At 39.2% G+C, this 12,355-nt stretch overlaps 1 long non-coding RNA gene across 4 annotated transcripts in view; it reads right to left on the bottom strand.

Moving 5' to 3' along the window:
• LOC117879302 overlaps positions 1–12,355 on the bottom strand; it is a 56,004-nt gene that overhangs the window by 15,029 nt on the left and 28,620 nt on the right. For 3 of the 4 annotated variants that reach the window (XR_004646228.1, XR_004646227.1, XR_004646229.1), the window contains exon 3: positions 1,048–1,278. This is a non-coding gene — a long non-coding RNA (uncharacterized LOC117879302). Of the gene's footprint in view, positions 1–1,047; positions 1,279–2,862; positions 2,917–12,355 lie in introns of those variants that run through there. The other variant, XR_004646230.1, reaches the window with a different exon arrangement.

Here is a 12,355-nt window from a genome sequence, read left to right on the forward strand (position 1 = left end):
TGAGCCTCTGTGCATCCCTCAAGGTCCCTCAGACCACTGTGAGGAATTGCCTCAGGCTCTTAGATCATATGGCTGCATGTACATATGTGAGCGACGCACACCAGACTGAAACTCAGAGCATTACAGGCATGCTCAAGTTGGTCTATTGTCCTCAGATTTACCATCTAGACAAGTTGCTATGCACCCCAGACAGGATGTTGTCATCTCTAACCTGGTGGATGACCCAAGACCATAAGTGCAGAGGACTTCCCTTCTCTCTTCCTCTTCTATCCATCAGGGACCTAGCTCCTTCTTGGGATCTGAATTTAGTGTTGTCGGCTCTGAGGGATCTTCCTTTCAAGTCTTTAGCATTGTGCTTGCTCCCACACAGGTCAGTGAATATAGCTTCCTGCATGGCTATTGCCTCCACTAGGAGAGTGAGAGAACTGAATGCCTTGGTCACTTATCCACCATACAAACTTTTCTACAAGAAGAAAGTTCATTCCATTCATTCCAAGGTTTTTCTCAAAAGTGGTATCTGATTTCCACCTGAATCAGTCTATATAGCTGCCAGTTTTCTTCCCAAAGCTACATAATCACAAAGATGAACTCTACAACCCCCCTCCCACAACTTTTATTGAGCTCTGTTTTTTTACCTGGATAAGACAAAGACCTTTCAAATTTCTTCCCAGCTGTTCCTTACACAGAGTGCATGAGAGGTCATCCAATCACAACTCTAGAAATTCAACACCAGCTGCATCTCACTGTGTTATGCTGCCAAAGAGGTAACACATCCTAACAAACTCACAGCATGGTCAACCAGAGCACATTCAGCCTCAGCAGCCCTTGTGGCACACATCCCAGTTATGGACATCTGTCGGGTGATGACATGATCTTCCATTCATATCCTTATCAGACATTGTGTTCTCTGCTACCTCAAGGGAAGATGCAAATATAGGGAAAGTGACCCTACATTCCTTCTTCTAATGAGACTCCAAGTCTCACCATGTGGTATAACAGAGTAATGGATATATGCAAGTACTCAAAGAAGGAAAAATGGTTACTCACCTTCTTGTAACTATTATTCTTTGAGATATGTTGGTTGGGTCCATTACCAAATCCTTCCCTGATGCATCAGAGTTCACCATCAGCTTTTGGCGTGAAGGCGGGGCAGGGCAGCTTCACCTGTGTATCCTCCCTTTGAAGCATTAGGCTCTTGGGGATGGGCAGGGGCGCCTCATGGGTATGGGTACCACTAGAGAAAACTCTCCGCAACCAGTGCACAGGATTCACACTTGCCTACAGTATAATGAACATATGCAACACATCTCGGAGAACAGCACTTATGAGAAGGTGAATCATCTTTTAAAAAAAAAAAACACTCTGGCAAGGATCAGAAGTTTACTATTTGGGATCAACAGAGCAATTCGTTTCCTAGTCTTTCCCAGACCCTAAGTAATCTATTTACCCTGTTGATTCAGGGTGTTAATCAATAGTCTTTTGTCTTCACTGAGCTTGACTGTTTCTTTGACCTCCCTGGCATCAACCAGTCATCCTATTTTCCTTACTAGGGCAAACTAATTACCCTGATGACGTGTTGAGAGGGGGACCAGGGACAGGAGGACTTCTATCCCTCCATACTATAAGAGATGGCTGGGTTTTTATTCCCAGTTCCTCTCCCAGGAAACCGTTCTCTGAGTATACAATTCAGCTGACTCTAGGATAAGTCACAGGAGGCTTTGTTACTATGGTCTGGGTGATGCAGGACATGAGGCCAGAGAAACTGTGAAGACAGAGTGGAGGATTCAGCCCAGCCACAACTACTGTATGGTGTGTTTAAACTGTGCAGTGACATAAATATTTTTTCCCTAATACTGGAGAGACTGTCTGTGTATCTTGGTCAAATAATTTGTGCTTTTTCATGATTTTAATGCTCTGAGTTCTCTGCGTAAAAGGGACATGGGATGACTGTAATAGGTTATTCTCTGGATTATACAATAGGTTGATGAGGAAAGGTTTCAGAACCTTAATTTTATGTAGTTTAAGAAGAAAAAGATGTTCAAAGGGAACAAATGTAATTGAATTATGAAAATCTTAAATGGAGGTAAATAATGTCAGATTAGTTCATTTGAGCACAGCACAGATGATAGGTTTGTGGTGCATTCAAAGAAATTTCAAGAAAATCAAATTTAAAATTGGCATAAAGAAGCACTTTGTAAAGTAAATAAGAAATAAATGGTGGGACAGTCTAATAGGCACCATTGTTGAAACAAAGGCAGTTATGTAATAAAATATTACCCTGGGTAAACAGTATATTAAAAGTAAAGAAATTTGATATAAACTACATAGTCTTATCTTTATAATTTGACAAACTGTTATGCATTAACCATGCCTACGATGATTAGTTTTAGGATTTGAGGGCAAGGGAATAATAGACTGAAAGGAACTCTCCAATTTGTATCATTAGTTTTTGTGGGATAACTTAAAATTGAATATATATGCACATATTAAATAATTGGAATATCACTTATTTAATTCATATTTTGAAGATGGAAAATGTTATGTATCTGCTAAGCATCATTTAAGCAATAAAATATGATGGCATATGAGTTCTACTGGGATATGGGTACACGTTAATTGAATTCTTCGAGAGGGGAACTACTTACTGTAGAGAAACTTTCCACCTGTTTCCTCTACTGATTCTCTTATGGAATATTTAGGAGTACCTGGTCTCAGCTCTTCCATCTTCTGTTTACACAAAGTATGACCATTGCTGCCCCACCCCATTAGCTCCACTCCCTGCTGGAAAGGGTTTCTTGCAGAGGGTTGAGAGCTTCCTATCGGTAATTGGATAGCACCAGAGCATGCAACACATCTTTTTACCTGGTGGTGGTGGTGGTGGTGCTGCATGCTAAATCATTCTAAAATCTCTTGCACATTTCCTCTTGTATCATTTTCCAGAGCTCCAGAGCTGTGGTGCAAAGGATTGTGGACCAACCCTCAGACTTATTCACCTTTTCTGTCTCTCTGTTCTTCAAAGGGAGGGTTGATGGCAGCCTTATTCCCATCAAGGTGGTCTGTGGTAGGAGTTGTGTGACACAGCAGGTCTGAGACCCTTCCCCTTTACCTCCCACAAAAAAATAAAGATGGGGGTGTCAGAACTGGTGGATTTGTGGACCAGCAGCTGACTTCTCATCAAAGACTTTGGAGATCTAAAAGGAGAGACTGAAGGGATGGGGTTTTCGAAGGGATGGGGTTTTCAGTGAAATGAGACCAAACTCAGAAAATATTTTGTTAGCCTTTTGGGGTTTAATTTTAGGTTTCTAATTAAAATCCTAATTCTAGATTATGCCTGACTCCTCTTTCATTAGAAAAGTTGCACAAAGTTGCTTGTGAAGTTTCATAGATTCATAGATTCTAGGACTGGAAGGGACCTCGAGAGGTCATCGAGTCCAGTCCCCCGCCTGCACGGCAGGACCAAATACTGTCTAGACCATCCCTGATAGACATTTATCTAACCTACTCTTAAATATCTCCAGAGATGGAGATTCCACAACCTCCCTAGGCAGTTTATTCCAGTGTTTAACCACCCTGACAGTTAGGAACTTTTTCCTAATGTCCAACCTAGACCTCTCTTGCTGCAGTTTAAACCCATTGCTTCTGGTTTTATCCTTAGAGGCTAAGGTGAACAAGTTTTCTCCCTCCTCCTTATGACACCCTTTTAAATACCTGAAAACTGCTATCATGTCCCCTCTCAGTCTTCTCTTTTCCAAACTAAACAAACCCAATTCTTTCAGCCTTCCTTCATAGGTCATGTTCTCAAGACTTTTAATCATTCTTGTTGCTCTTCTCTGGACCCTTTCCAATTTCTCCACATCTTTTTTAAAATGCGGTGCCCAGAACTGGACACAATACTCCAGCTGAGGCCTAACCAGAGCAGAGTAGAGCGGAAGAATGACTTCTCGTGTCTTGCTCACAACACACCTGTTAATACAAGGTATGTTAAGTTAGGTATGTCCTCTGGCTCTTTAAATAGAGAGGTGGGAAATCACTAAGAGGAGCTGTTCGTATTAAATCTGCACCTGCATTGAGTATTTTCTGAAATTCTCTCATTGCTGGCTTTGAACTGATGCTAACAATTATGGAAATACTAGTGGAACAGAGTGCAGGAGTGAGTTAGATGATACAGCAGGGAAACCATCTGCACCCAACTTGCACTAGTGCTTACACCATTGCTAGCACAGGTGGAGGTGTATTGGTGCTAGGTCAACAATGGGAAAGTTTTGGAGAACATTCATTGTAGGCAAGGCCCTAGTCCTATAGAAGTGGTTGCTTCTGCTTTCCAAGCTGTTTTGATTTCTTTGAAGCTACTTTGAGCATTGCTTCAGTTATTGGAAAGAAAGGATATGTCTGAGTAGGGCACCAATGCAAAGCAAATAAGTGGAACTATGGGGTCACTTCTGGGGTCCCATCAATTACCAGCAATTCACCAGTCTCATCTCCTAGTTCCTCTGCTAGAGGTCGCAGACACCTCCCAACAGCAGCACTGAGGCTATTGAGGAAAAGGTGCTGCACACTTAGGGCCCTTGTGGTAGCTTAGGGCCTTGCAAATGGCTAGGCTAGCCCTGGTTTGCTGGATGATTTCCCAGCATAGTTAGTGATGTTATTTAGAAGGAAGAAATCCATCAAAAGCAGTACTCTAAATGGGGAAAAGTAACCAGCTATGAGTGAAATTGTTCTGAGTCAATAAAGCCGTGGGCAGCAACTTTTCTTTGTCCAAACAGCTCTTTTGCTGCTTTCAAAATGTTGCCTGTGCCTCTGTGTGGTGCTGCACTCCTGGTGGGGACTGAGGCTCCTCCTTTTTTTTTTTATTAGAAAGCATTCTGAACCAGCTCCTCGAATCTCACATGAAAGTTAATAGCTCTTTTAGATTTCCCAAATACTGAACAAAATTGTAGCAAGAGATGGAATTGGGGAACTTGGATGCTGGATACTAGTGGGAAAAATGTGGTGGAGAAGTGGGTACCTGTTAGTGGCTGTCTAAAGGAAAGCATATAGTTGTGGTACTCACTAACACTTAAGAGAAGTCACAGTTTCAGTCTTGGAAAGCATGAATTGGCAAATCATAGAGATACCCGAGGGTATCATACTGGGATGTCTGATATTTAGTCAGCTGTAATATTGAATTAAAACTTGGGGGAGGATTATTTTCATCTATATTTTTCTCCTTTTAAAAATGTATAAAATAATAAAAAGTAAGGTTTGAAATATACAGCTAGGACAGTATATAATAAAAATTCCAGCTTACCTCACCCCTGTGGGCTCAGTATTACAGCTGAAGAGATATCTGATGATATTGGTATGATGATATTGATGATATTGGATGCTTGGAAACATTTGTACCTATATGAAATATATATTTAAATTATGACAAAACTATACAAATAAACTTGATTGATCTTTATGTATTCTCACTATGTGTATGTTTTCAGCCCCTACAAGAAAAAATATATATGCACATACACATCTAGATATTTATATCTTTCCAATGAACCAACTCATATTTCCCTAAAAGCACCATAAAAGTGCTTAGCCAGTTGTTCTTTTAATGTACATTTCAAGCATGATATGTAAAATATTACAGAAAAAGCTTAGAAAGCAAAATATCTTTTCTTGCTAGTACATTCACCAGTGCATGAACTACTATGTGACTACAAATTTTTCGGGTCACACCACAATGTAAGAAAAGGTTGTATGTAAATTAAACTTGAAATCAAATAGCTGGGGGGAGGATTTTTTTCTCTTATGGTGCCCTCATATTGAAGAAAAAAGTATTTACTTTTATTAAAAATCATGCAGCATGTTGTTTCAGTCTACAGGATATTTACCACTGACAGATTAAAATGTATCATATAAAAAACATTCCGTCCTTTTACATTAACATATCAAACAAAGCTCTATGTTTTTTCCAAGATTAATTTATGATTAAAGAGTAACATGAATGGAAAATTAACTGCATCATTTAGAATGTCTGTGAAACAAAAAAATACTTGTATACTGAGGGTAATGATTTCTGTTGACCGTGTATATCCTACTGTATGTTCAGATTTAGTTAGATTAAGGCCCTATGATGAATTAAATAGACTAATCAGAATAAAATCAGTTTGCTTGTCAATTATTTCCCACAGTTGCTACACCATGGTTAACAATGCCAGTATCTCGACTACACCACCTGTTGTCTAGTCTTGCTCTGAAAAGAATGATGCAGGACAATTAAAACCAGCAGCAGCCCTGGGGGCAATGTTTGCACTAGTACTCCCATTATCATTACCATGTGGTTACAACAGTCTGAAAATATTGATAAATAGCCTAAGTGTCGACCAAGGACAAATTATCATTAGAATGATGCTCTATAATCTTGATGATATTCTATCTTTTGTACCTGTAGGAATGTCATTGTATCTCTTGGGAGTCCGATTATTTCTAAGGTTAAAATGAATTCTAAAAGGCAAGGCAACCGGCATATTTTGTTCTTAGGTGGATGAAGTTAAAGGCACAAAGAATGCCATCTTACACATGCTATTGTTCTATATTAGGAGCCTTAGGTGTTTACACTTACGGTTCTGCTCTGTCACATAAAACAGCAATTTAATTGTCTCGAACTAGCAATAATTGCACTTTATAACCAGACTAGAGCTTGCTGCAGACCTGGAGACAGAGCTAACGTGTCCTGTTACAAGTTCTAGCAGACAAGGGTCCGTTAGAAACTATATGCTAAAATCAATCAAGAAGATGACAAAGGCATAATACTTCCAAGTAGGTAGTAATTTTGTGTTCATTTTCTCCTGTTGTATCATTTAAACTATTCAGTGGTGAGAGACAAGCTTTTCCTGATGCACAAAAATCACTAGTAATGGTCATGCTAGTAGCTACCAGTGCCAATGGATTATTTGCAATTGTTCTCAGACTGATTCTTCTGATTCTTGACCTTCCTCCGCAATTCACAGTCATCCCACTAAATACAATCATTGTTAGTTGCTTTCAAGTTATAGGAAAGGGAGGGAGAAATTCTATTAAGCAATTACTTTATATTCAAAGGCCATGTCAATATCTGCTTATCATAAGCCCGGAGTGACTCACATTTACAAAGGATTTGGAATTGGAAATGTAAATTATACGTTAAAGGTAAAATTATTTCTTTCATCCAGCCTCCAATGTTCTTATTAAATATCTGGAACATAAATTATTTAAAATGCAGCCTAGCAAAAAGTTTTCCATTTGCTTATGTACAGACCTGCTAACTCCCTAAAGAAGAGTTGCCCCTGAAGACCAAAAGGCTATTGTAATAACATGCTATAAAGATGCAGTGAAAAATTCATGCCTTGTGTAACACCAGTGAAGTAAATGACAGAATTACAACAGGAATAAATTTGATATATTTTTCATATTGGAACTAACTATTTCTTTTCGATTTAAAATCCCCTTGAAACTATTTTACAGTTTTTAAAATAATTGCAAAATATTCTTTTAGGGGCTGATCCAAAGCCCAGTGAGGTCAATGAAAAGACCCCCATTGATTTTAATGTGCTTTGTATCAGACCCTTATTCCATACAGAAGTTTTAATATTTAGGCCTGATCCTAAACACGTCAAAGTCTGGGGGGTCAGACCCAGCTAACTGTATAGATCTGGGGTTTTTTAGTTAATTTACCCAAAACCTAGAAGATCATAAAATAATGAGATACCCTTACCCAAAACGGGACAACTGCGAAAATGTTTCTCTTATACCTCAGTATGTTTGTAACATTCATTTATAGCACTCAAAGGCAAGGCTGTAAGAAAATCACAGGCTGCAATTTTGGTGTGGAAACTACAACTTTTAACATCCCACAACTTTTGATAGTTGCCACAAATTTGAGTGGTGTTGCAACTGTGTGTGCTAGGTCACCACAACACTCACTCAGATTTGGTCCTGGCCACCTCTCCGTTGTGACAGAGTGTCAGCGGGGCCAAAATTGAATGAGAGGTGGTGCAGCCTGGCACATGGAATCGTAACAGCACTGAAATGTGGCCTGGCTGCCCCTGCCTCATGCTTGCCTTTGAGAGCCAATCAGGCCATGCTCTCTCTTCTTTTTTGCTACCCTGCTTTGGAAGGTGGAAGAAGGTGTTGGAGGTTGCGTGTGGCTGCATCCCCATAGTTGGTGCTCCTTGTGTATTTCGGGAGTGGAGGGATCTCATCATTCTTTAGGAAACAGGTTGAGGGGAAGCATGAAATGAAACTAGACTCCCAGGGGTGTGTCTGCCTAGTGCTTTGTTGACATGCTGAGGTGTGACATCTGTTCCTAATTTTTTATCTATGTGTTTTGGCTTTTTACGGTGCTTGTACTGACTACACTAAAACCACAGCTTTAACAAATGGTAGCTGCAACTTTTTAAACCAAAAACAAATCCAACATTTTTACAGCTTTACTCATAGGTTTACTCATTGCTTAAGATATTAGGAATTGGTGGTAAACAATTGCCTCTTTCGCCTTCTGTATTTTACTTTTTCATTACTTTTACGTTCTATATGAAGATGTAGAAATTGCTAATAAAGACTAAACTATTTTTCTCGGAGGGAAAAATGTGTTAATCGGGTTTAAGTTTATTAGACTCTTGGTGACAGTAATTTTTTTTTTTTTTAAGTACAGAGAAATTGGATCACTGATCTAAACAAGTATTTAGGCTGTTACTGGCTACCAGTTGAATGCTTTGATGGATAAAGCACTAGCTTTTCATCTACTTCCAACTTAAGGTCCTAAGTGAAATATTTTTTTTCTCAGAAGTTAACACCATAAAAGAACCACATGTAGCTGGCCTCACTTGGGTGTCTTTTGAGAGGTCTGTTCAAAGTCAGTACTGTAAATACTCTGATTAATTCTGTTTTCCCAGAATAGGATGGTACACAAGGGTTAGATTCAGTCATGAGTGGCAAACCTTCAAGAACCTTGGTAAAAATCTAACTTTGGGTTTGTCTGTGTGAAAATAACAGGACAAATTTAAGCATGTTGTAATATTTTATAAACTTTCCCCAATAATTGAAGTGCATTAACAGTAATATTTATAACTGAGCCAAACTGGGTATCTAGATGCATTCTAAGTTTTCAATGGACAAATGTAGAACATTTTGAAATAAACTGAACAGATTGTTTTTTTTTTTTTTTTTTTTGAGAGCGAGAGATTGAATTTCAATGAGCGATATTTGTCCTATGGGAAAGATGGGTGATCTGTTGTTTAAGGTACAGGGTTGGAATTGAAAATATGTCATGGATTTATCTTCCTAGTTTTGTCTCTGATTTGCTTTCACCTTGGAAAAGTCGTTTCATTTTTCTATGCCTCAGTTTTCCTTTGCAAAATGTGGATATCACTGTACTTCAGGGATGTTGCATGATCTAACTAAATGATTTGCATAATGATTTGAAATTTTCAGCTGCTATGGAAGATTCAAACGCTGAGGCAGCTGTTTGTGGCCAGATTGTCCTTGAGCCCAGTGCTGGGTGAACAATGGTACAGGGATGGTGAAAAGAGCCATCCCCATTAAGGCCAGTCCAATTGAGAACAGAAATTGCTCCTTCTGTGTGCCCCTAACAGTACAAATTGTCCCAGTATGGGAGGGAATAGTGTGGTGTACTGGAAAGTGTTAACTTGTGATCTACCACTTTAAATTCTCAGGGGTTTCCTGATCATGCTTGCAGGCAGGAGGCTCTGTAGGGAAGCTTGTGATCAGAGTCAGTTTGCAGATAGCCAGCATCAAGTAAGGTACAATGAGTTGTGCCTTTCTGTTTTAGGGAGCAACCTGCTTTGTGTGTCTCTGTTTTGGAGTTCCTGTGTGCTATCCTTCTCAGTTCTAAAAATTAATAAATAAATGTAGTGTTACATTGCAATCTTCCAGCAAGAGTATTTTAAGGTTTTATCTGACTTCTCTGTGTATATGCCATGAACATAACAAAAGTCTAGAAAAGAGGTGGGACCATTTGCTAGGATGAGGCAGCTCACACACTACCTTGTGTCTGTGGAGAACAGGGAGAGATTGTGCATAATTTCTTCTGTTCTTCCCCAGACTGAAGGATGTGGCTAAACACAACAATTTAGTATGTTTTTTTTTCTTCTACAAGCTTCCTGTGAGGTCACTTGGAGTCATCAAAGTCGATAGGAGGGAGTTTGAATTATGTCATATAGGCTTATATAAGTAGAGATGAAAAACAACAAACCAAATGATAAATAAGTCCTAAAAAGAGGATTATAGAATCACCTAAATTCAGAACTAGCTTAATGTATTTTCAAAGAGCAAAGAAGTTATAGCCTTTCTCTGAACACAGCTACATTTACATTAGGACTGGACAAAATGTATTGAGTGAAACCTGAAACCACCTGAAGCTCACTTAGAGCTTGTCGTCACAACGGCGGTAAGTTGACCAAAGTTATGCTACTCGGGCTATGTGAATAACATAGCTAGAGTCGACGTAGCTTAGGTTGACTTACTCTAGTTTCTTCACTGAGCATCTCCCATCGACACAGCACTCCGATTGACTTCCCTTACTCTTCTCGGGGTAGATCTACACTATGAGGTTAAGTCGACCTAAATTATGCAACTCCAGCTACGTGAATAACTTAGTGGGAGTCGACATAGCTCAGGTCAACTTATTCCGGGGCCTACGCCACGCTGGGTTGATGGGAGAAACTCTCCCATCAACTTACCTTATGCTTCTCATTCTGGTGGAGTACTGGAGTCGACAGGAGAGCGATCTGCAGTCAATTTAGCAGGTCTTCACTAGACCCACTAAATCAACCCCTGGTGGATCAATCATCACAGTGTCGATCCATGGAAAGTGTAGACATGCCCTCAGAGAGCTGGAATACAGGGGTCGACTGGAGAGCTCTCCACCATTGATTTAGCAGGCCTTCACCAGACCCGCTAAATCGATCCTTGCTGCATCGACTGCAGCAGCATTGATCTCCCTGTAGTGGAGACCAGCCCTTAGTTTTAGGTTCCTTCTTTATAAACTAAGCTGAGATTCATCCAAGCCATTTTATGTAGAAATGATGTAGTACTCAGTAACTTTTATTTAAATTTACTTTGAGATTTTGGGCTTAAACATAGATCTAAAAGAATTAGAGGTGATGGGGAAACCCTCACAGTTAAAACCAGAAGAAAATGGACCCCCTGAAAATAGAAACCCTACGGTTTGCACAGCTCTTGTTTCTATGCCTTTTACAGAGTAGCCCTGTTAGGGAGAATCTCTTTTTATTTTTCTCTAGCTTATTCATATTTGCAACTAGGTAAATTATCAAGTGAGGACATTGGGTATAGTAATACATGCACACAGACAATTTGGGAACAGTGCATCCATGTGCGTTATTTTTAAAGTATATTTTTTCCTCCTCTTGGCATGTCAGGAGCAAGTAATTTAGATACTAAGACTTTTCCATTTGTCTGGTTGTAACCTTATCAGCCCATATCAAAATTTGAATCTGGACTGAAACTTGCTATTTATTCGATAGACTATGGATATACTGGCAGATCAAGATTAGACTTTTGTCGATTTGTCTTGTTGATAACAAGGAGTTGGGGGGAGAAGCAGTAAATTGTATTGAGAAAAGAGCTTTAAAGCATATTTAAACCCGTAAAAGCCTTTCAACTGAATGTAGGTAATTCTGGCAGTAATAAAATGGATGAGATTTCATTGTGTGGCTGAGCAGTATTCAGCACCCAATATGTCAGCTTTACACGACAGATTATTAATAAACTGTCACTGTTATCAGTAGATACCAATCTGTGGTGACTGCCATTTCTGAACCTGAGACTAGATTTTTTAAAGTATTTTTGCTTTCTGAACCAGTTCCTTCCATTCAATACAAATTATTTTCTGTGATACACAGAACAGCGCACATAGTTTTTGTGCCATATAATTAATGACCTTCATTCCATTACATTAACATACTTCTGAGCACCAGTAGAGTATAAACTGAGAGACAAATCAACTTTGTTATCTTGAGGGACAAGATAGGGATTGCAGGAGACAGACATTTCTAGGTTCAGATTCCTGAAAATTCATAGGACAATTCCAATGGTTGTATAGTTCAAACTGCTAAGCCTAAATAGACCCTCGCTATATTCAGTACAAGAGGACATACTTTCTTTCATAATTTGAGGCAAATTCCTCTTGCCTCAAAAGACACTTCATAATCACTTACTTGACCATGTTGACATTCCCACAGACCTGATTGTACGAAACAGACCTCCTCATGTTTGCATTATCTGTTGGGGATTGGTGTAAATCTCAGACCTGGGACCAACAGTAGTATAATACAAGAAAAGGTGGGTTTAATTTATATAT

The sequence above is a fragment of the Trachemys scripta genome, chromosome 6 (genome assembly GCF_013100865.1).
Source record: "Trachemys scripta elegans isolate TJP31775 chromosome 6, CAS_Tse_1.0, whole genome shotgun sequence".
NCBI lineage: Eukaryota > Metazoa > Chordata > Testudines > Emydidae > Trachemys > Trachemys scripta.